Source organism: Neophocaena asiaeorientalis, unplaced genomic scaffold (assembly GCF_003031525.2).
Source record: "Neophocaena asiaeorientalis asiaeorientalis breed wild unplaced genomic scaffold, Neophocaena_asiaeorientalis_V1.1 scaffold45, whole genome shotgun sequence".
Taxonomy (NCBI): domain Eukaryota; kingdom Metazoa; phylum Chordata; class Mammalia; order Artiodactyla; family Phocoenidae; genus Neophocaena; species Neophocaena asiaeorientalis.
The window spans coordinates 12,775,964-12,801,222 of record NW_020174642.1 but is presented as its reverse complement, the minus strand read 5'-3'; the positions used below and the strand labels follow the sequence as shown (position 1 = coordinate 12,801,222).

At 43.6% G+C, this 25,259-nt stretch overlaps 1 protein-coding gene across 3 annotated transcripts in view; it reads right to left on the bottom strand.

Annotated features, from left to right (window-relative positions):
- PCBP3 (poly(rC) binding protein 3) overlaps nucleotides 1–25,259 on the bottom strand; it is a 174,045-nt gene that overhangs the window by 115,602 nt on the left and 33,184 nt on the right. For all 3 annotated transcript variants that reach the window (XM_024758314.1, XM_024758313.1, XM_024758315.1), the window contains exon 2: nucleotides 12,106–12,144. The gene's annotated coding sequence lies outside the window, so the exon portion shown is untranslated. The remainder of the gene's footprint in view (nucleotides 1–12,105; nucleotides 12,145–25,259) is intronic.

Genomic DNA, 25,259 nt, shown 5'->3' with positions numbered 1-25,259 from the left:
TATACAAAGCAGAAATGAACAGAAATGTAAGAAAAAGACAAACTTACAATCATACTGGCAGATTTAAACACAACTCTCACAGTGATTGATGTATCAGTTAGAGAAAAATATTTAAAAGGATAGAAAAAATTTAAACAAGATTTCCAAGCTTCATCCAGTGGACATACATAGATCTTACACTCCAAACCAGTGGAATATGTTCTACTTTGAAGCACAGAACATTTCTGATGCTCGATCACACATGAGCCATCCTCCATGCACGTGAAAGACGATGAACACAGAGACCACCTTGCCAACAATGCAGTGAACCAGGAAATTAAAATATTGAAAAATATTGTATATATAAATAACAATGTATATTTTTAACATAATATATACATTTTAACAAAGTAATTCAAAATTTTATTGATTATACTCCATTTAAAGTTATAAGATAATGGCTGTATTTCCCTATGCTGTACAATACATCCTTGTTGCTTACCTATTTTTTTTTAACTTTTTATTTTATATTGGAGTATAGTTGACTAACCATGTTGTGATAGTTCAGGTGTACAGCAAGGTGATTCAGTTATACATATACATGTACCTATTCTTTTTCAAATTCTTTTCCCATTTAGGTTGTTACATAATATTGAGCAGAGTCCCCTGTGCTATACAGTAGGTCCTTGTTGGTTATCCATCTTAAATACAGCAGTGTGTACATGTCAATCCCAAACTCCATAACTATCCCTCCCCCACGCCCCTCCCCCCCCAACCATAAATTCCTTCTCTAAGTCTATGAGTCTCTTTCTGTTTTGTAAATAGGTTCATTTGCGTCATTTAATGTTATTAACATATTTTTAAAACTCCATGTGTTTGGAATTGAGAAACACTTGTTAATAACTCATAAGTCCAGAAAGAAGTCATAGTAGAAACATAACAAAATTAAGGATTATAAAAGTACTGTGTGTCTTAATTTGTACATTGCAACAAGCTGTACTTAGAAAGAAATGTTTAATTTTAAATGCTTATCTATATGAAAAGAATGCTGAATATCAACGAGCAAAAATCGAGTAAATTAGGAAAAGAACAGCAAAATGAACCCCAAAAAGCAAAAGGAAGGAAATAAGAACAGAAGTTAATAAAATAAGAAAATAAATAGCCTGTAGAAAAAAATACTGAAAATTTTTAAAAAAACAAAAAAATGAAACTACACAAGTACTAAGATAAAATATGGGTGATTTTCTCTTTAATTTGAGTGTAGGAAAAGGCTATCCAGCTATGACTAAAAACCCCAGATGCAATAAAAGATAGATAAATTGAACTTTATAAAAAATAAAAATATTTGGCACGGCAAAATTGCCATGAGAAAATATTTATGACAAATAAATGGAAAAAAATATCTGCAATATATATCGCCATATTCTTCACAATGCCAATGTCAGAAAATTGACAGGAAGGCCGCGAAAATGTTCCAGATTAAAGGAGACTAAAGACCCCAGACAACCAAGTACAAGTGGATCCAAGACCAAACCCTGGACTGGATCTGGACTGGATTTGGACTGGAAGGAAGCTGCACTGCCAGAAGGCACTGAACCCACAGAAGATACTGGAGCACAGTCTGAGGGTCAAAGCCTGGTACCTGACTGCGTAAGAGAACATCCCACTCTTGGCAAACAGAAGCCCCTGTGCTCTAAACCCAAAGGCCACTGCCAGACTCCTTGGAGACCAGCATCTCAGCAGCATTCCAGGCTCTCTCTGTCTCCTTAATCTTCAAATTTTGTTTCTTTACTAACTCCCTTTCAGGTTTTAAACATATTCAAATAGCTCCTGTTAAAAAACAAGCAGACAACTCTCCCCTAGACCCATGTTTTCAGAGTCAGACATTTAAATAGCCACCCACACGCTGCCTCTCCAGTGACCCTGGCATCCTCTGGCAGCACTGAGCTGAGTTTCCCTCTCAGGCACGCCAAATCCAACGGACATCTTCAGTCCTCACCTTACCATACTTTCTTCCCTCTCAACCTGGAAAAAAGAAATACGTTTTGCCATTCTCGGACATAAATCCTACTAATGTTTTCTTAGGTCAGTCTCCCAAGGCAATAGAAATAAAAACAAAAATAAACAAGTAGGACCTAATCAAACTTTCAAGCGTTTGCACAGCAAAGGAAACCACAAACAAAATGAAAACACAATCTACAGACTGAGAGAAAATATCTGCAAATGATGCGAGACAAGGGCTTAAATTTCAAGTATACAAATAGCTCATACAACTCAACAACAAAAAAACAAACAACCCAATCAAAAAATGGGCAGAAGACCTAGAGAGACAATTCTCCAAAGAAGAAATACAAATGGCCAATAGGCACATGAAAAGATGCTCAACATCTCTAATTATAGGGGTAATATAAATCAAAACTACAGTGAGGTACCACCTCACATCAGTCAAAATGGCTATCATTAAATACTCTACAAATAACAAACGCTGGAGAGAATGCTGAGAAAACGGAACCCTCCTACCCTGTTGGTGGAAATGTAAGTTGGTACAGCCACTCTGGAAAACGTATGGAGATTCCTCAGAAAACAAAAAATAGAATTACCATATGATCCAGTAATCCCACTCCTGGGCATATATCCAGACAAAACTCTAATTCAAAAAGATACATATACCCCAATGTTCATTGCAGCATTATTCACAATAGCCAAGACATGGAAGCAACCTGAATGTCCATCGACAGATGAATGGATAGAGAAGATGTGGTGCATGTATACAATGGAATATCACTCAGCCATCAAAAAGAACAAACTAATGCCATTTGCAGCAACATGGATGCAACTAGAGATTATTATACTGAGTGAAGTAAGTCAGAAAGAGAAAGATGAATAACATATGCTATCGCTTATATGTGGAATCTGAAATATGAGACAAATGAACCTATCTATGAAACAGAAACAGATTCACAGACGTAGAGAACAGACTTGTGGCTGCCAAGGGGGAAGGGACTGGGGGAGGGATGGAGTGGGAAGTTGGGGTTAGCAGATGTAAGCTATTATATATGGAATGGATAAACAACAAGGTCCTACTGTACGGCACAGAGAACTGTATTCAATACCCTATGATAAACTGTAATGGAAAAGAATATTTAAAAAATAATGTATATATATGTAAAACTGAGTCACTTTGCTATACAGCAGAAATTAACACAACATTGTAAATCAACTATACTTCAATTAAAAAAAAAAACTTCAACTTCACTGATAGAGAAAAAAACAAAAAGAAAAACCTTTTGCACCAGCGCACAGTGTTACCTTGGGCTACAACAGGCACTCTCCAAGACTGCTTGTGGAAACGGAAAATGGCCCAGTTTCCTGGAAGGTAACCTGGCCATGAGACTTGAAGTCTGAACTTCATACCATTTAATAGTGGTGAAGTGAAGGGGTTATGAGAAGGTCTGGAAGGGGAGCTCTGGACTTGACTCTGCTCTGGTGCTGACTTCAGTTTCTTTGCTGACAAAACAGGCTAATCAGAGGCCTTGGAGAATTGTGGGGACCCAGGGAGGAACTTCTGCCTGGAACACAGCAAATACTATGACCATCTTCTCATACGGTCCTACATTTACCCCTGGAAAGACCCTGACGCTCCCTGCCCTCTCCGTAGAAGCTTAAATGGCCTGAACCTCCTGCTCTGGGACTGGGCAGGACAGGTAAGGAGACCCAGTCTCACAGATGGAGAAGCAGCACAGACGGGGACAATGACCTAGCCAAGGTGCCAAGGTCACGGGGTGATCCAGGAGAAGGGCTGGAAGCAGAACCAGTCTCCAGACCCCCAGGCTGACTCCACTGGCCCAGGAGGGATCCTACTGGAAGGTTCTCTTCCCGTGATTTTCACCCACACTCTGCCGAACTAATACAGGGGACAATGAGAACAGCTCACTGCTGTGCACCCAGGGACAGCTGCGCTCCAGCTGCTCCAGCCCGCTGGGTGTGGCCTGAGGCCTCAGCTCCACACAGACGGAGCACGTGTGCTCAGAAAGGCGTGCTAGGATGCAGAGCTGGGAGACAGGTGGGTAAAATCAAGCACAGGGACTCGGTTACAGGGGATGATAGCCTTGTGCCCTGAAAGAGTGAAACAGCCAGAGCTCTCGGAAAAGGTGAAGGCCCACACTGAAAACCTCTTTCCAGCTCAGTGTTACTGGAGCGAACCAATGGTTACTCCTCACATCAAAGAGAAGACAGCCTCCCTGATGCCAAAGCGCTAAACCGAATGGTATAACCCGTAAGTGCCACTTGAGTTCCGGAGAAAGAGCATGGAGGCCTGAATGAGCAGAGCTGGTGTGTTTAACTGGAGAAGTAGAAGCATCCTTGGCCCCTGTGGCCGTGCAAGACACTCCCTGGGGCAGGAAACACCAGGCTGCCCCAACCAGGGCTGAAGGTGGGGCACAGCCCTCCACCCCGGGGCACACCTAATCCCCTCTCGCCAGAGCAAGGGTTAAGCCGCCAGCTGCTTACTGAACGCGCGGCACGTTTGTAAATAAAGCACACAGAGAGGCTGGCTCCTGCTTGTCTGAAGTATACCCAGCGGCCACCCGTCCTCCAGCCCCGCACGCCTCCCCGGCCCCAGGGGCCAGCCACACAGCTTCAGCTCCATCACTGTTTCTGCGCGCAGGGCCGCCAGACAGCCTGGCCACGCGCAGGCAGTGGAGGGAGGAAGGAATGAGTCATCCCATGAAAACCTATCAGCCCTTCACGCCAGGCTGCTCTGGGGCAACAGCACTCGCCAGCGTCTCCAAGAGCAGAAAAAAGAGCCCAGACTGAACATGCTCGACGGAAAAAGAAAGAAAAGCCAAGAGAAGGAAGGGAGGGAGGAGGGAGGGAACGGGTGCCTTAAGGCCTCGGTGGGCCCAGTAGGGCAGCGCCCCAGGGCAGGTGCCGGGTCTGTGAGACACCTGGCGAAGGAAGAGCGAGTCAGAACCTTGGAAGGGAGGCGGGGGAGCCGCAGAGCAGCCCCACGCCGGCTGCAGCCCCCGCACTTCTCCTTCGCTCCTCGAGCTCCTCCAGAGGATGGGGAAACGCCTTCCCTCTCGGAGCACGAGCTCTGCGTCTCCACGATTCCAACAGTGGCTGGTGCCCACCGCCGCCCCGTCCTGCAGGCCCTGCTATCTTGGCGTGGCGGGGGGCGGGGGCAGGAGGATGCACCACAGATGCCAGAACCGCTGCCAGCGAGACCCCGGGACAGGGCCCTGGCAGAGCTCCTGGGGGCGGGAAGCGGCCAGGTGGGGCTCCCTCCCTCCCGACATCCCGCCCTCACAGCCGGTGGGCTCCTCTGCGGTCCTCTCCTCACACTTCACACGCCTCGTCCCTGCCTGTGCAGACGGCTGGCCGTTCTCCTAGACCCCTCTCCCTCCTCCGTGCCAGCAGAGCTGTGGCTGCACGGGGCTGGCCCAGCCTCCAGGGGTGTGGGACCACCGCGGCACACGGCTGGCGCACACCTGGTCCACAGACCGCTGGCATACAGCTGTCCTGTGTTAACACTGCCGCAATCCACTTGGTGCCACGTAACACTGTTAGCATACAGCGGTCCTGTGGACTGTGACGCAGCTGGTATAACTCGGGCTTCTAATCCTGAAAAGGCAGCTGCTTGCCCCCCATCACGTCCCTTCTGTTTCCCACCAGCTGAGTAGTTGCAGCTAGAGGTCAAGACAACAGAGCAAGGGAGGACCACAGAGTGACAGGCCACCCAGAGCGTGGGGTGGGCGTGGCCTCTGGGCAGGGGCCCTCGTGGAGCCCAAACCCATCCACCCCAGGCCTGTTACAGCCAAGGGAACCGGCCTTGACCACATTGAAGCCACCGTGTTTGGGGCGCGCTGTGTGCCAGCAGAGTCCTGTCCCCCATGGGCTCAGCAGCTGCTCTCGGTACTCACGGCTCCACAGTAGCTGCCCTCAGGTCGGAGCCAGGCTCCCTAAAGCCCCAGGGCATTTCTCCCTTGGGTCAGACACAGAAACGTACAGAGCCTATCACCCTGGTCCAAACCGTAATGCTCACACTAACCTTTACAATAACTAGTGCTCACACGGACCCAATCCTAGTATTAACCTGAACTCCAGCCCTAACCCTGTTATTAACCCTCATCCTAGCCCAAATAAAATACTGAAAAGGTATTACAATTGGAAGAGATTAAAAAGTATCAATAAGACCTAACAGGATTTATTCCAAGAATCAACACTTGGAATTTCATCATTGGAATTCTCTACACTAAGAGATAAAAGGAGGAAATCCTGTGACTGTCTTAATAACAGTAATGAGCATTTAGTAAAATGCAACTTTTATTTTTGATTTCAAAAAACAACTTAATAGAAGAGCAACAGAAGGAAACTTGTGTAACTTGTTGAACACGATGTACCAGACAGCCAGCCACGGCAAGCACTGTGAAGTTCACGGTGAAGACATTTGGGTCAAGTCAGGAATAAGTCAAAATTCAACTGACAAACCTATTGCAGTTAAAGCATGGCCACATGCAATACATAAAAATTGATATCTTGCCTAGACATTATTAAATATTAGAGAAATGTAATAGGAAAAACTCCAATTACAATAAATAGATACTATAAATAAGTTAGAAAAGAGCTCAAAAGAGAAAACCTACAGCAAGAAAGCTATAAAATATAACTGAAGGCTAATAACGGAGTAAGTGAAGAAATAGAATATCTTCCTCTTTTAAAAACTGAAGATTGCTAAAATATCAGCTGTTTGCCATTTAAATCATAGGCTGATGCATCTGAAGTGAAATCCCAGTCTGATCAGCTTTCTAGCTTGAAAATCATCCTAAAGTTCACCTAGAAATTGAGTACCAAGAACAGCCCAAATAAATATACCATCAAACTAAAATAGTTAAGGAAGTGCACCACGACAAGAGCAAACAGATCAGTCCGAGAATTCGGAAGTAGACACTAGTGTATACAACGTTATCACAGAAGATGCACACATAGGACAAAAGTAGCAGCACAAATCACTGGGAAAATGAAGTAACTTAATAGTGTTTTCAATATCCGTAAGCAAAAATAACATATATTCACCAATAACATATATCAAATTAAATCCCAAGTGGATTACACATGTCGATGCAAAAAGTAAAAGCAGGAAAGAAAACAGAAGTGACTACCCACATTTCAGGAGGGGAAAGCATTTTCCAAATGTAGACGTGCCATAGAAGATGACGTCACAGAGGAAAATACTGATGCAGTGGCTCCAGACGCCAACGCCACATTAAAAGGTGAATGACTCTTTGGGGAAAAGAAAAGCCGCAAACATAAAAGCTGAATGTCTTCAGTGAAACACGAGGAAGGACACACCAGCTCTAGTTGAAAAGCTCAACCCGCTTGTATTTCTTTCCGGCTTTTAGAGACACATACAGCCCCAGGTTTTCAGGGGCCAGGAGCCCAGGCACTCACGCTGCCATAATCTACCGTCTCGAGAGCGACTGGGCGATCGCACATTACGCCTCTTTCAAAATGTCCCTCTCCTCTGACCCGGGATTGCACGTGGGCAAACACCGCAATACTGCCTCGGGAAGGGGGAGACTGACGTATTATGCACAGGGAAACTCACCTCACGACTACCGGTACTAGTGCCAGATCTGAAAACAATCCAAATATTGAACAGAAGTGGAGGGATTGAACAAAATAACACCTACATCCATATAGTGGAAACTATGCAACCTTTTAAAAATAATGTTTTCAAATGGTAACGTGGAACATTTTGCCGTATACCATTCTGTTTAAAAGCAGAGCACAGAAGTATGCATGCAGCTTAACCCCAGAGGCAGAACCTGGAGTGAAACAGACCAAAATGTCCGCAGCAGTGCCTTGGACCCCGTAGTCCCCAAGCACCGACCATCAGCGGGGTCCTCTCTGAGCACCGAGAATGTGCTGTGCGTCAAGGCGGGCTCACGCGTGGTGGGGAGCGGGGGAAGCAGGAGGAGGTGGCGCACAACAAACATGCAAAAACAGGGGAGCACAGGGTCCTGGAGCCTTCGAAAGAGCACAACACCAGAAGGGGCGGCCCTGCTGGCCTAAGGCTGCAGCGCTCAGCTCCCCAAGGAGAAAGATCTTCTACCGGATTCGGCAAGGCAGGGGCCACACAGTCTGGCCAAGTGGTGAAGACACAGCCCCGCTGGGAGGGCCAGATGGCCATGCAGGGGAGCTCGGCCCGGCAGAAGCAGACAGCGGAGGGGCTGGGGGGCTGCTTTCAAATTCTGGGGTGTGAAACAGCATTTGCAATATAACCTTTTACTTTCTATTTTTAACACAATTATAAACGTACGTAGTTTTAACAGTCAGAGTCCCACAGAGCTGATGGGGAGCCGCGCCGCCGGCCCTCTGCCCACCTCTGCCCCGCAGGCGTCTTGCTCCTTTTCCCTTTTTTGCTATTTCTCTCCTCGGTTCCAATGACCGGCTTTGTATGGCTCTTCTTGACTCCAGGATCTTGTGTGTCACCCACTAGCTTCCTCCTAGAGCCTGAAGATGAACCTCCACCCCACCCACACCCTCCCCCCATCCCTCCAAGTGCTACACCTCCGCCCACCGGCTGTCAGCAGGGACCACAGGCAGCGCGGACCTGCTCTTCACACCTCACACTGCATCTCCCTCTTGTACATGTGTTTCCTGGAGTGAGTGAGAGGCTTGCTTGTTTGCATAATTTTCTATGTACTTGGTGTTACTTTACCTCCAAACTCTCAGCCAGGGATCCACCGGCCTCTGACTCCTCAAGCACAGCAGGAGGCAGCCCACGATCTGCTCCTGGAGCCTCATCCCCCTGCCCCCCCACCCGAATGGCAGCACCTGAGCCCGTCAGCCTGCCTGCTCCACCAAGCCGCGCCCAAAGGCCCACGCCAGGCTGCCAGTGCTCTGGGGGCCGGCTGGGTAGGGGCTGGGGCCACAGGGCTCCAGAATCCACTTGAGCGCGGCCCCACCTCCTGTTTAGGACAGTCCCCACTGCTGTGCCCGGGGCCTCCGCTCCACCCTCCAGCCTGCAGCCAGGGTGGGGAAGCGGTTTGTCCAGGTGTGGGAGCGGGGGCTGAGAGTCTGACTGCTTTTTAATCAGGCTTTCCACAATTTTCCTGTTTCCGCTTTTCTCCTTGAATTACGAGGCGCGGTCATCAGCTGAGACTGAAACCTGATTACATTAGAAATCTGAGGAAGAAAGATCAGATGCACAAGAAGGGCCTCAGATAAAAGCACACCTTACTAGGGGTTGAGGCGAGGCTGGGTTGGGGCGGGCTTGGGGTCCCCCAGGCCCTTGGCCAGTCTTCAGGGCTGCATGGTCTCCCGGGACCACACTGCTGTTGCGTGGAGGGGACAGTGGAGGGACAGGAAGGACCAGGGGTGTTTGTGAGAAGGCGATTACGGGGCTGCCCCGTGAACCGCAGGCTGCAGGTGGAGGGTCACCAAGAAGGACGCGGGTCGTGTGGGGGGAAGGAGGCCCTGATGGAGGAGTCCCGGTCGGGGGGCTCTGTCTGCCCTCACTATAGGTGAGTTTTAAAGTTCTTTTTCATATTTTCCAATTGTGTAGTGAAAGTCGTTATCTTAATGCAGGGCCGGGGGCGGGAAGCCTAGAAAGCCAATAATCTTTCTCAGTATTACAAAGAATAAAAGACTTCAAAGTAAATAAAAATTTCAACAAGGTTTTCGTTATCACTATTTGCTGATTCCCTGATCTTAGTGTGGCCGAAGGCCTAGCCCCGAGCTGGGCGGGGGCGTGGGGCAGGCTGTGGGAGCCCAGGTCCCCACTAAACAAACCGGGGTCAGGGTCCCAGTCGGATGTGAGCACAGGCACACAGGGCGGCGGGGAAAGGCCTGTCTGCAGCTGCTCCACGGAAGACTGCCCTTTGCCCGACTCTAAGGAAGTGTGGAAAGTTCTCGGAAGATGTGCAAATGGAAAAACAAGTTCTTCCGGAGCCGCCACGTCCTCTGGGGAACATCCACTGCAGATGAGTTCCCTTCTGGCTCATCACCCCCCACTCCCACCCAGGAATCCCACAGGAAGACTCTGCAGGGTTCAATCGAGATTGAGATTGCCAATGGAAGCGGACTGATCTCTGTTCCAACCAGCTCAGTGCCCCTAACAGCTCCCTCCCCGCTCACAGAAGAGGCCACAGGTGCCCTATAAAAAGCCTGCTGCCTTTCCTTAACCAAGCCTCAGGGGATTTGCAGTCCTGTGGAATCACAGTCCTGCCACCTCGCACTGCCCGGCTATCTCTGCCTCTGCCTGGGTGCCGGGCCCTCCTCTAGCGCCCACACTAGGCCCTTGGGGCCATGCACACGCACGGGGGAGTAGCCTGGGCCAGCCCACCCCACCCAAGCATGCTGGCTGTTTCCAGAACTGCAGGCCGGTCAGACTGCCCGGCCTGCCAGGGGGAGGGATGTGGGCAACACCAAAGTCTAGGGGAGAGAGGCCCAGCACAGACAGGGTGTTGTTTATATGCCCGAGTTCCAGAGGCCCTTCCCTCGGGATTTCTGTGAAAATTAGATCCAGATTTGCACAATTACAAAGTTGGTCCCAAGCCAGTTGGGATTTGGATGTCCTCTAAGAAGCAGGTATTATAACAGCTTTAGTTTGAAAAACAATCCAACACGGAGAAAAAGACTACCCGCTCGCCGCTCCCCCACTCAGCAGCATTGCCCGCAGTGAGCAAGGGCCCCCATGTGTCCCGCTGCCCTCATCTCTGGGCCCCGCCCCTACGCTCGCTGGCTCCCCTGGGCCTGGAGCCCTTCACCTGCCACCACCCACAGGGGCCACCCCGGTGCCTCCAAGGCTCTGCTCAGATGCCCCTTCCCAGGGGCCGCCCTGACCCCCATCCCCTGCCCGTGCAGCCCCGACCCCGACCCTTCTCTGTTCCTCCCTGGCAAGCTCACCACCCGGCACACTACGTGAGGCATCTGCTTATTACTTTTATGTTGTGTGACCCCCACAGATGTAATACAGGAAGCTGGGATTCCAGAAGCGTGGCTGGCCCTATCAATATTTACTGAATGAATGAAAGAGCAGTTAAGGTCTTTGCTGAAGCAATTTGTTACCTAAGAACTTTCCCTTCAACTATCGGGCGTCCAGCCACCCACCCGCCCTAAGTCCCCGTGTGCACATGCTCCCTGACTCCTCGCCACCGTCTCTCGTGTCTCCTGAGGGGACTGCTGGTGACAAGACCGGAAGGTCGCTGTGGTGCTCACAGCGAGCGCTCTCCGATCAGGATCGGCTGAGCCCAGGACCCCGCGGCGGCCTCTCGGGGCTGCAGTCAAGGCCACCAGAAAGAGAAGGGCAGACACCGAGTCTGGAGCCCACATCCCGTCATCAAGGCAGCTCCCACTTATCCTGCCATCGCAATGTGGACGCGGGCCCGTGAGGTCGGAGGCCTCAGCTCAGACCCCCGTCTCACCACCCACAAGCACAGAGACGTCGTCTCCCCGAGCCTTGAGAAGTGGGCAGAACAAAAGCACCTGCCCCGCAGGGCACGGTGAGGGGCTTGTGTGAGCACGGCCGGCACTGCATGACATCAGCCGCCAGCCTGAACACACCAGCCTTCCGGGCAAGACCACTGAAAACTTCTAGGAAATAACAGTTCTGAGCTGTAGAAAAACAAAGGCATCTTAAGGATAAATTTAAAAGGAATCCTTTCAAGGTAGTTTTGCAAAACTGGAGTCACGGCCACAAAGAGGTGTCCGTGGGGCCTGGACACGATGCCATCACGGCCACAGCACACACTTGTCACTGCTGTAACACGGGACAAAGGCACTGTCCACTCAGCCCATGCTAACAACTGGCTCCCAGGCCCCTGCTGGACAGTTTAGTCAGGTTGACTCTGAAGAAGAAAGGTTAGAACAAAAGGAGGAAACTCCCTCTTTTTAAATATTGGTTCCACAGAAGCTAGAAGGGACAACGTGCACATCGCAGACACTGCTGCTGCACCTGACCTGTAACACATGCCTCATGTGACATGAAACCAGGCCATAAGGAGAGTCAGCAAGACACATGGCTTCATACGCAAGCAAGACTTTACAACTCAACTGACGTGGAAAGAATCACTTAATTTAAAGACATACCTCTCCAACGGCATCATAAGAAGCACTACTTACATGGAACCATGTGAAGCGCTTCTCTGTCTGTAGGCAGCCCTGTAAACAGGTTAAAAAAATTATTATAACTGGAAATCATAGGTAGAAAATAACCCAAAGAATGATCTATCATCTTAGATATCAAGTCTTATCAAACTAAATAAATTTTTAAAAGAATGTAGTCATAAATCAGTTATTTGGAAGGAGAAAGGCAGTCTCCAAGAGAAAAAAATTCCATGAAAGGTGGTTCGATTCTAAACTGAGTCTGGAACTTAAAAGATACCAATAAACGCTCAGAGTCCAGGCTCCCCTGAACCCTGGCCCACAGTCCTAAACCTGATGGAAGTCTAGGGCAGTGTTGACCCTCAGACCCCTTTAAGTCTGTGGGGAGCAGTAAGGAGAAGACCACGATGAGGTGTAGGTAGGACCCCCCACCCAGATGCCCACCCACATGGTCTCAGTTCCAAGTCTGAAGAGTGCTCTGCCCAGACAGCAGGACCTCCGAGCCCGGCCTGTGCAGACTCTACGGGCAGGTAAATAGCTCTGCCAGAGCCTCCTCCAGGCAGCCCAGAGGCGTCTGTCCAGTGAGGACTGAAGACCAGGCGAACGTTAGACACATCCACTTCCAGCCATGACGGAAGAGGAGGAACCAGAAGAGGAGGAACTCTCCAGCCTCAAACAATGAAGAACCAGCCAAAAGACATGAGACAAGGGTGTTCAGACGTGGGACAACAGGGAGCACAGGACAATGACTCCGAGGGAGGAAACGCATGTGATGCATCCTGGTTGCCCAGCCTACAGCTCTGGGAGGGTTATGAGGCCACAGTGCAGGGAGGGGGAACCTAGGCAAACCTGGGGGAGTCCTGAGATGAGGAAACAGCTGAGGTTCAAGGAGGCAATAGCAGCGAGAATCAGCAGGGCAGAGGACCAGAAAGGAGAGAGCTGAGAAACGCTCCAGAGACGGGTGGGGGTTCGCTTGGGTCGTTGCCAGGACACTGACCAGCGCGTGTGCCTGAGGCCAGGGAAGGCGCAGCAGCAAGAAGCAGGACCAAGGATCGCTGTGACTGCCGCAGCTCCAGGAATGGACCACACTCCCAACAGCCAGACTAGGGAGCCTGTGACACGGGGGCCACTGGGCTTGGCACTTGGAAGAGCACAGCCCCGGTGGCAGGGCCGCAGGAGCACCAGACTAAAGTAGGTACCACCTAACAGTGCTCAACAACAAGCCACTGAAGGGTCTGAACTTTCCAAGCAGCAAATATACTTGAAGAGGAGGGTTTACACTATTTAAAAGGACACGGAGCCCAACAATATACAATCATGATGTCTTTCATTCACTTAAAAAATACCATGGATGCAAAGAAGCGCGAGAATATAGCTCATCATGAGGATAGTTGATCAGTAAGAAAAAGAACCAGGAAATTACCCAAGGAAATAATTAGCACATAAGGTCCTTAAAACAGCCATTATAAACACACTGTATATGCTCCAGAAGATAGAGGAAAGCATAACATGTAGGAGAGACATGAAAAGCATTTTTAAAAAGACCCAAATCAAACACCTAGAGATGAAAAATATATCTGAAATGAAAAATACACTAGATGGCATTAACATCACATTACACTAGAAAAGGAAAGATAAGTCAATGTGCAGACAAAACAATCCGTGCAGACAGAAATGATCTAAAATGAAACATAGGGAAAGACTCCCTCTTCCCTAAAAACACAGAAATATTTGTGTAATTTAAAACTCAGGGGGGAAGAACAGGATGGGACAAAAATGTATTTAAAGAAATAATGACAAAAACATTTTCAAAAATTGATGAAAATTATGAACTCATAAAGCCAAGAAGGTCAACAATCCCCAAGCAAAAGAAAACATGAAGAAAATCAAATCAAGTTACATCGTAATCAACTTACCCAAAGAGGAAATCTTAGAAGCAGCCAGAGAAAAAAGAACATTACGTACAGAGGGACAAACACAGACGTGGCGGACAAGGACTTCCCAGAAACAATGCAAGCCAGAAGTCAATGGGATGACATCTCTAAAGTAATGAAGGAAAAACTGTCAACCTGAAATACCATGAACAGTGAAAATAACTTTCAAATACAAAGACAAAATGAAGACTTTCTCTAATAAACAAAAGCTAAAATAATTCACCACCGACCCTTCTGAACTACAAGTAATATTAAAGTAAGTCCATCATACAAAAGAAAAATGATATCAGAAGGAAATCTAGATCTATAAAAAGAAATGAAAAGCACTGGAAACAAAATTCATGAATAAATATGAGCCTTTTTTCTCAACTTGTTAGATTGTTTTAAAAGATAATGGACTATTTAAAGCAAAAATAATGACGATGTATTGTGGGGTTTATAGCAGTGTAGAAGTAAAATGGCATGACACAGTAACATAAAGGCCACGAGAAGTGAGACGGCAGATCTTAGGTTTTATACCACAAGTGAACTAGTATAATAGTAACTGAAGACAGACAGTGATAACTTAAGGACATACGCAACGAACCCCAAAGCAACTTCCAAAAACAAAGTGATGTAGCTAATAAGTTAGTAAAGGTGGTGGAAGTGACCATAAATAATGCTCAACCCAAAATAAGTCAAAAAAGAAAAGAGGAGCTTATAGCAAATGGGACAAGTAGAAAACCAACAGCAAGATGATTGATTTAAATTCAATCGCATCAATAATCATACTAAGTATAAGTGGTCTAAAACAACCTAGTGAGGATACAGAGATTTTTAAGATTGGATAAAAAACAGGACCTCACTATACAATATTTATAAGAAACCCACTTTAAAAATAAATATACAAATAGATTAAAATAAAAGGGATGGAAAAAGATGTACCATGCTAACCTTGATCAAAAGAAAGTTGGAATGGCTATATTAACATCAGAAAAAGTAGATGTCGGTGCAAAGAATATTATCAGAAGTATATAAAAAAAGGCATTACATACTAATAAAGGGGTCAAAACAACTAGACAGAAGGTCAGTAAAAGCTATAGGGAACTCAAACAACACTGTCACCCAGCTTCACATAACTGACATTTCTAGCGCACTCCATACAATAACAACACAATATACATTCAAGTGTTGGTGAGGACATGGAGAAATAAGCACCTCCATATATTACTGGTGAGAATGTAAAACTGTACAGCCTCTGTGGAAAACAGTTTGCCAGTTCCTCACAAAGCAAAACACAGAATTATCATATGACTTGGCAATTCCACTCTTAGGTATACATCCAAAGGAACTGAAAAGACAGAATCAAACAGATATTGTTCATAGCATCATTCTTCACAATAGCCAAAATGCGGAAACAACCCAAATGTCCATCAATGAATGAATGGATAAACTAATTGTAATATGTCCAAACAATGGAATATTCTGTGGCCATAAAAAGAAGTGAAGTGCTGATACATGCTACAACTCAGATGAACCTTGAAAACATTATGCTCAAAGAAAGAAGCCAGACATAAAAGGTCACATATTGTATGATCCCGTTTCCATGAAATACCCAGAGTAGGTAAATCCACAGAGATAGAAAGCAGGTTAGTGGTGTCCAGATGATGAGGAAAGGGGAATGTGGAGAGTGATTACTTAGTGGGTGTGGGGTGTTTCTCTGGGGTGATGAAAAAGTCTCAGACTTTGAAAAGTCTAAAACTGGGTGGTGGTTGCACAACACTGCTGAATTCACTGAATGCCACTGAATTGTACACTTTAAAATGATTCATTGTGTAGTATGTGAATTTCACTTCAGTAAAAAGAAAATAAATATAATATAATAAGGGAATGTTAGGAACTATTGCATGCCAATAAATTTCACAACTTAAATGGAATTCTTAGAACAATAAAGCTATCAAAACTCACTCAAGGAAAACCAGATAACTCTAAATGTATTCAAGTTAAAAACCTTCCCACCAAAAAAAAGAGCCAATCCAGATGGCTTCAATGGAAGAAACAATACCAATTTCTTAGTAACTTGTCCTGAAAATTGAATATAAGAGAACACTTTCCAAATCCTTCTATGAGACAAGAATTAACCTGATACCAAAACCAAAAAAAGACACTACAGGTAAACACGCCGATACTCCTCATAAATACAGAGGCAAAAACTCTTAAATTTTAGCATATCCAATCATACAATATAAAAAAAATACATCATGACAAAGTGGATTTCAATCCAGAAAAGCAATTGATTTTATACTTAAAAAAAAAAAAATCAAGATACAGGCAACCTCGTCTTATTGCACTTCACTTTACTGCGCTTCACAGATATTGTGTTTTTTACAAATTGAAGGTCTGTGCAACCCTGCATTAAGTAAGTCTATCAGTGCCATTTTTGCAATAGCATTTGCTCACTTAATGTGTCTATGTCACATTTTGGTAATTCTTGCAATATTTCAAACCCTCCACCAGCATAAAGATTACAACTCGCTGAAGGTTCAGATGATGGCTAGCATTTTCTAGCAATAAAATATTTTTAAATTAAGGTATCATTGCTTTTTAGACAGAATGCTATTGCACATTTAATAGCCTAAAGTATAGTATAAACATAACTTTTATATGCACTGGGAAACAGAAACAATTCATGTGACTCGCTTTATTTCAATATTTGCTTTATTTCTGTGGTCTGGAACCAAACCCACGGTATCTCTGAGGTATGCCTGAGACCGTTTATACGCGTGGACCATATAGACAGAAAAAAAGAAAAACTATATAATGATCTCAAAAGATACAGAAAAAGCATTTGACAAAATTCAATACCACGCATGAAAAAAAATCCTCACCAAACTTGGAATATAAGAGCACTTTTTGAACCTGATAAAGGACCTCCAGTAAAAACCTACACCTAACATCACACATATGGGTAAAAGACTGAATGCTTTCCCCTAAGATCAGGGACAAAGCAAGGATGTCCCCTCTTGGCACTTCTGTCCAACAAGATGTCAACTGCACCAAGCTGATCTATCTATTCAATGCAATCTCAAAATCAGAGCAGGCTAAAACAAAGAAAATAAAACAGCCAAAAACAACTTTGAAAAAGAACAAAGTAGGAGAAGTTATTCCAAGATTTATTATAAAGCTACAGTCATAAAGATAAATAAATTGATCAAAGGAACAGAATAGCAAGTCCAGAAATAGTCCGCATGTTGTTAACCATGTTTTGTTTTGCTTTTTAACTTTTCGTGCCCTTGTGCTTTCACATCTGGGCCTTGCTGATTCAGGAGGAACAGCCCTCCCAGAGTTAGCCAATGTCTAGAGATAGGATAAACAACTCACCCTGGGGGCACCTTTCAAATACAAACCATCCAATTCAGAGCCCACACCCCAACCACCTCCTCTCTGGGGCCCTCACTCTCTGGGCCACTATCCACCTGACCTAATCACCCTAGAGTCAGGTACCAGACATCATGCCCATGGGCCTGCTGAAATTATTCAAACTAGCCAATCTTAAGTCTGCTGACCCTGCCTCACCTATTCTCTGACTCCTGACTGACCCTGGTGCTTCCCCATGTGGCCCTGAATGCCCCACCCTGCCTCCTGTTTCTAGGAGTATAAAGATCTGTGAGTATAAACTTCTTCCTTCATGCCAGTCATTTCCATATCTGCCTGTCTTACGGTTCCTGATTAAGTCAAATTCCAGGTTCCCTTAAAACACACAGATATATGGTCAATTGACTTCTGACAAAGGTTCCAAGGCAACTGAATGGGTAAAGGATACTCTTTTTAATAAATGGTGCTAGAACAACTAGATACCATATACAAAAAAGAAAAGGAAAAAAAAAAAGGACTTTGACATTTTCTTCACATCCGATACAAAAGTAATTCAAAATATATCATAGACTTAAATGTAACAGCCAAAATGTAAAACTTCCAAAAGAAAGAATAAGAGAAATGAGAATAAAAATCTTACAGACCTCCAGTTGTACAAAGAATTCTTGAGTATGATACAAAAGACATGATGTATAAAAGAAAAAAACTGATAAGTGGGATGTCATGGAAATGTCAAACCTCTGATCTTCAAAATATACATAAAAATGATAAGTCAAGCTACAAACTAGGAGAAAATATTTGCAAAACATGTACTCCATTAAGGACTGTATCCAGAATATATAAAGAACTCTCGAACTCAACAAGAAAACAAACAACCTAATTTTTTAAATGGGCAAAATGCTTGATCAAATCCTTCACCAAAGAAAACATGTTGATAGCAAATAAGCACATGAAAAGATAGGCTGGTGGGAAAAGAGGAAAGTATGTCATCCAGACCAGCCAGAACCCAGCACAGGAGTGGGGCATGCATGCAGGTCACATGGAGATACTCTTCCAAATCCTGACTGTCAAGATGGAAGAAATCTAAAGAGAGACAAACTTCCCAGAGGGAGACAGTGCACCAGGGACAGGAAGCCCAGGTTGGATCAAGTGCGCCCAGCAGCTTTCGATGCACAGAGGGGAGGAAGCACAGGGCCCCGGGAAAGTGAGCAGGGTGGGCACTGCCAAGGCCTCAGAGTGCACAGCAGGGGCTGGGGCAAGAGCACTGGACCGCCTCCGGCAGCTCCAGCCACAGGCTCCTCCCCACTGACTACACTCACTTCCCCAGGTGAACCTACGCAGTCTATAGCCTCAAACACTCTTTCTCCTCTTAATGATGACTCGGGGTAGGGCTGGTGGTCTCACACCGGGACACCCTTGGAACTGCAAATCCTCAGGATCTGCTCACGGTCCCATTTTCTGCTAAATGGGAACGCACACCATGACAGATCTCAATAAAGGAAGAAGAGCGAATGCCACTGCTTTTACCCAAAACTAAATAGGCCATAGCAAAGATCTGACTTCAAGAGGACCAAATTTCCCCAGACTGGGGGATGGAGTGTCTCATTAACTCACCCCCTCCAACAGAGCACTTTCAGAGTCCTGCAGTGCCAACAAGAAGTCGGGGTAACTAGAGTTTAAAAGAGCTTCTGGGGGGAGGACGGGCAAGGATGATTCAGCTTCATTCCTATCACAGAATCCACCAATTCAATTACCGTTTCTAAGTAATTACACTCCTGGTGATGGTCTCAGCAGAAAAGAGAAGGAGGCAGCCAGGGGTTGAACTTCTTTACTCCTCCACATCAAAAACTAGCATCTCAAGGCCAATGCATGGTGGTGACATGATCACCCAGGAACGCAGAGGCCAAGAGCCCGAGAGCCCCTTGCCTGACCTCTGGCCTCGCATCATCCTGCATGCCGTGCCAGGCGTGCTCCCTGGCCTGCGAGAGCAGGTTTTCACCCGTCCCCACACCCGACTGCAAATTTCCTCCGCTTAGGAGTTCAGTGTCATGCTCACAGCAGCCACCCACGTCCCGGGATGAGGTAATTTTTTGTTTCATTTTCCTATTTACGACAGATCACACCCGATGTATATGAACACAGATGTGCACACCCATGTTTCAGTCTTTTTAAGTTATGCTGATGGGCTTTATTCACTACCAACTTGCAAGAATTGACAAAAGGATTTTGTTTCAATCTCAGTACAGGGACTTATTAAATTAAAATTTTAAACTTTGTTATTTTTACTCTCTCAGTTTTCTGAGTGGGTCACTCTCATTACCAGAATCAGACACAAGAAATCTGCTTGGTCTTTCACCAGGGTATTGAAGTTGCCTAAAGTACATCTACTAGACTTTCTAGACAACTCCCTGAATACAAGCGTTTGACTCAGTGGTAGAGAGTCAGTTGTGCACGCCCCTGCCCTGGACCTCCCTGGGAGTGCAGGTGCTGAGCAACAGCAGGTCCTGGCAGGGACAGAAGCCATGTGCTCAGCCCTGCTCTTTACGACAACAATTTTAGATCCTCGCAGGACATGTGCTTATTCTCTGTGCAGAAAATTTAGAAAGTGCAGAAAAGCACAAGAGACATATTTAAAAGTACTTCCAATTCCCAGACAGAAGCACTGACAGCAGTAGAGTATATTTTCTCCTGGTAGTTTCTCATTGTAACATGCATGTACATATACTTCTTTAAAAATGAGACAGATTACATATGTTTTCAGAACAACGTACTATATTTGTCTGTAATATTTGCAGAAAATGTTCATAACAGCCTGTTTTAGCTTTTAATACTGTTTACTGATATTCAAAGAAACATGTCTATGAAAATCAAACTTATCTATGATTTGAAATTACTTGCGTTGCTTTTATGCTTAGAATGATGTTTCTGCATATCAAAGATCAGACTAAGTTTCACATAATTCTTCTCTAATATAAAAAATCTTATTTCTCCTATGACTATAAAAGCAGTGTATGTTCATTTAGGAAAATTTAGAAAATTCAGAAATGTGTGAAATCAGGTTTCAGCTGTGATCCCAGTTCTCAGAAATAGACACCATAAACCTTTGGTTGTACCTCCTTGAGGCCTTTAAAATACACACACACACACACACACACACACACACACACACACACCCCTATATTTTATATCAAATATGCTGTTTTTACCTGTGTCTTGACTTCATATTCTGGGCTCATTTTTCCATGTCATGAATCATTCCTATAAACACTAAATGCTGCCTAATATTCTACTATGTGTAGAAGTACAATAACTGATTTACTAAATCATCTGTTATTGGGCATTTGGGGTGCTTCTAATCGTTAATTATTTAAATTAATGATGTAATGAACATCCTCTGTACATAAATGTAATGCTTATCTGATTGTTTCCTGAAGATAAGTGCTTAAGAGTAGCATTTTAAGCCAGGTGCCTAAATGTTTTTAAAGCTTGTGATACACAAGGACAAAGGGCCCTCCAGAAACTGTCTCCCTTCAGTCACTTTCTGAGACACAAAATACTGACGTCTCAGAGTCTAGTCTCTGTGATTCCTTGCCAAAACTCCTTTGTATAAACCTTCTCAAGATATATGCCGACAGGACGGTCAGAGAATGATGTGTACGCGTTTGTCCACTAATAGGGAGGTTTGGCACCTTTTCGTGGTTGTTGGTATCTGTGTCCCTTTTGTAAACCACCTACTCAGTAGTCACCAGCAAAGCACCTAGATGAGAGTCAATGGAACACATGGGGATCATAAAAAAGGACACATAACTAATTTATGGCCAAAGATTCAACAAATTTAAGTAAATATATTGTAGAAAATAAGAAATTCAGGTGTTTTAAATATTAGAATTAAAAATTTTAATGACCTAATAGTAATCGAATTAAATTGGGAAGGAATCAATGTGAACTCAGGGCCACCACAAATACTTAAGTGTAGCCCTGGAGTCAAGATTTTAGCCTCTAACACTACTTTCCACAAAAAGAAAAAAAAAATTCTTTGCTGTTTGTTTCTATGACTTAAGGCAGAAGATAGCAGAGGGCCTGAAACTGACAAATGACTCAAGAAGAAATAGAAAATTTGAATAGAGATAGATATAGATATAGACAATATAGTATAGATGATATACAGGTAGACATTTCAATGGAAGAGAATTAAGAATCTAGAAGAGGGAAGTTTATACCCCAAGAAGCAACAAAAATCTGAAATAAACAACCTATCCTTATACCTAAAGGAAGTAGGAAAAGAAGAACAAACATAATTCAAAGTTATTAGAAGGAAAGAAATAATAAAGCTCAGAGCTGAAATAAATGAAGTACAGACAAAAAAAAAAAAAAGATCAATGAAACTAAGAGCTGGTTCTTTGAAAAGATAAACATAATTGATAAACCTTTAGCCAGACTCATCAAGAAAAAAGAGAGAAGGGTCCAAATGCATAAGATCAGAAATGAAACTAGAGAAGTTACAACTAACGCCACAGAAATACAAAGGAACCCAAGAGACTACTATGGTCAACTAAGTGCCAATAAAATGGACGACCTAGAAGAAATTGACTAATTCCTAGAAACGTGCACTCTCCCAAGGCTGAACCGGGAAAATATGAGCAGGCCAATTTCCATTAATGAAACTGAATCAGCAATTTAGAGAAACTCCCAACAAACAGCAGTCTGGGCTAGACAACTTCACAGGTGGATTTCCCAAACACTTAGAGAAGAGCTAACACCTATCATTCTCAACCAATTCCAAAAAATTGCAGAGGAAGGAACACTTCCAAACTCATTCAATGAGGCCAGTATCACCCTGATACCAAAACCAGACAAAGACATCACCAAAAAAGAAAATTACAGGCCAATATCACTGATGAACACAGATGCAAAATCCTCAACAAAATATTAGCAAACCAAATTCAACAATGCATTAAAAGGATCATACGCCATGATCAAGTGGGATATACCCCAGGGATGCAAAGATGGCTTAAAATCCATAACCAATCAATGTGATACACCACATCAACAAATTGAAGAATAAGAATCACATGATCATCTCAATAGATGCAGAAAAAGCTTTTGACAAAACTCAACATCCAATTATGATAAAAACTCTCTACAAAGTGGGTAGAGAGGGAACATATCTCAATGTAATAAAGGTCATATATGACAAACACACAGCTAACATCATACTCAACAATGAAAAGCTGAAAGCATTTGCTCTAAGATCAGGAACAAGACAAGAATCCCATTCTCACCACTTTTATTCAACATAATATTGGCGGTGCTAGCCACAGCAATCAGACAAGAAAAAAAAATCAAAGGAATCCAAACTGGAAAGGGAAAAGTTAACTCTGTTACTGTTTGCAGATGATATAATGTTATACTTAGAAAATCCTAAGGATGCCACCAAAAAACTACTAGAATTCAAGAATGAATTCAGTAAAATTTCAGAATACAAATATACAGAAATCTGTTGTGTTTCTATACACTAACAGTGAATTATCAGAAAGAGAAATTAAGAAAACAACCACACTTACAATCAAATCAAAGAGAATAAAATACCTAGGAATAAATCTAAGGAGGTAACTGACCTGTACTCAGACAACTATGACACTGATGAAAGAAACTGAAGATGACACAAACAGATGGAAAGATATACAGTGCTTATGGGTTAGAAGAATTAATATTGTTAAAATGACCATGCTACCCAAGGCAATCTACAGATTCAATACATTCCTTGTCAAAATATCAATGGCATTTTTCACTGAACTAGAGCAAATAATCCTAAAATTTGTATGGAAACACAAAAGATCCCTAATAGCCAAAGCAGTCTGAAGAAAGAAAAACAGAACTGGGAGTAGCATGCTTCCTGATTTCAGACTATACTACAAAGCTACAGTAATCAAAACAATATGGTACTGGCACAAAAATAGACATAAATATCAATGAAACAGAATAGAGAGCCCAGAAATGAACCCACACTTACATGGGCAATTACTCTATGACAAAGAAGACAGAATATATTGTACAATGGGGAAATGACAGTCTCTTCAACAAATGGTGTTGGGAAAACTGGACAGCTACATGCAAAAGAAACAAACTGGACTACTCTCTCATACCATGCACAAAAATAAATTCAAAATGGATTAAAGACTTAAATGTAAGACCTGAGACCATAAAACTTCTAGAATAAAACAGGCAGTACACTCTTTTACATCATCTTAGTAATGTTTTTTTGGATATGTCTCCTCAGGCAAGGAAAACAAAAGCAAAAATAAACAAATGGGACTACATCAGACTAAAAAGCTTTTGCACAGTGGAGGAAACTATCAACAAAATGAAAAGGTCACCTACTGAATAGAAGAAGATATTTGCAAATGATATTAATATGTCTGATAAGGGGCTAATATCCAAAATAGATAAGGAACTCATACAACTCAACATCAAAAAAACTCCAAACAACCTGATTAAAAATTGGGCAGAGTTTCTGAATAGACAATTTTCCAAAGAAGACATACAGATGGCCAACAGGCACATGAAAATATGCTCAACACCACTCATCACCATAAAATCAAAACCACAATGAGATATCACCTCATATCTGTCAGAATGGCCATTATTAAGAAGACAACAAATATCAAGTTGGCGAGGATGTGGAGAAAAAGAAATCCAAGTACATTGTTGGTGTAATGTAATGTAATGTTGGTGTAATGTAAATTGGTGCAGCTACTGTGGAAAACAGTATGGAGGTTCCTCAGAAAATTTAAAATAGAACTACCATATGATCCAGCAATTCCACTCCTGGGTATTTATCCAAAGAAAACAAACTCACTAATTAGAAAAGATATATGCATCCCATGTTCATTGCAGCATTATTTATGATAGCCAAGGTATGGAAGCAGCCTAAGTGCCCATCAATAGATGAATGGATAAGGAAGATGTGGTGTATATACACAATGGAATATTATTCAATCATAAAAAAGAATGAAATCTTGCTGTTTGCGACAGCATTGACAGACCTAGAGGGTATTATGCTAAGTTAAAAAAGTCAGAGAAAGACGAATATTGTATGATTTCATTTATATGTGGAATCTCAAAAAATGAAATAATTGAACAAACAAACAGAAACAAAATTATAGATACAGAGAACAAACAGGTGGTTGCCAGAGGGGAGGAGGGTAAGGAGAGGAGAGAAATAGGTGAGGAAGATTAAGAGGTACAAACTTCCAGTTGCAAAATAAATGTCACAGATATGAAATGTACAGTGTGGGGAATGTAGTCAATAATTATGTATACCTTTGTATGGTAACATATCATAACTAGATTTATTATGGTAATCATTTTGAAATGTATAGAAATATAGAGTCACTATGTTGTGTAACAGGAATTAACATAGTGCTGTAGGTCAATTATATTTCAAAAACAAACTCATAGAAAAAGAGATCAGATTTGTAATTACCAGAGTCAGGGGACGGGGAGGGAAAATTGCATGAAGGCAGTCAAAAGATACAAACTTCGGGGGGTGGGATGAACTGGGCGATTGGGATTGACATATATACACTACTGACACTCTGTATAAAATAGATAACTAATGAGAACATACTGTATAGCACAGAGAACTCTACTCAACAATCTGTGGTGACCTAAATGGGAAGGAAATCCAAAAAAGAGGGGATATATGTATATGTATAGCTGATTCACTTTGCTGTACAGCAGAAACTAGCTCAACATTGTTAAGCAACTATACTCCAGTGAAAATTAATTTTTTTAAAAAATACAAACTTCTAATTATAAGATAAATAATTACTAGGGATGTAATGTACAACATGATAAATATAATTAACAGTGATGTATGTT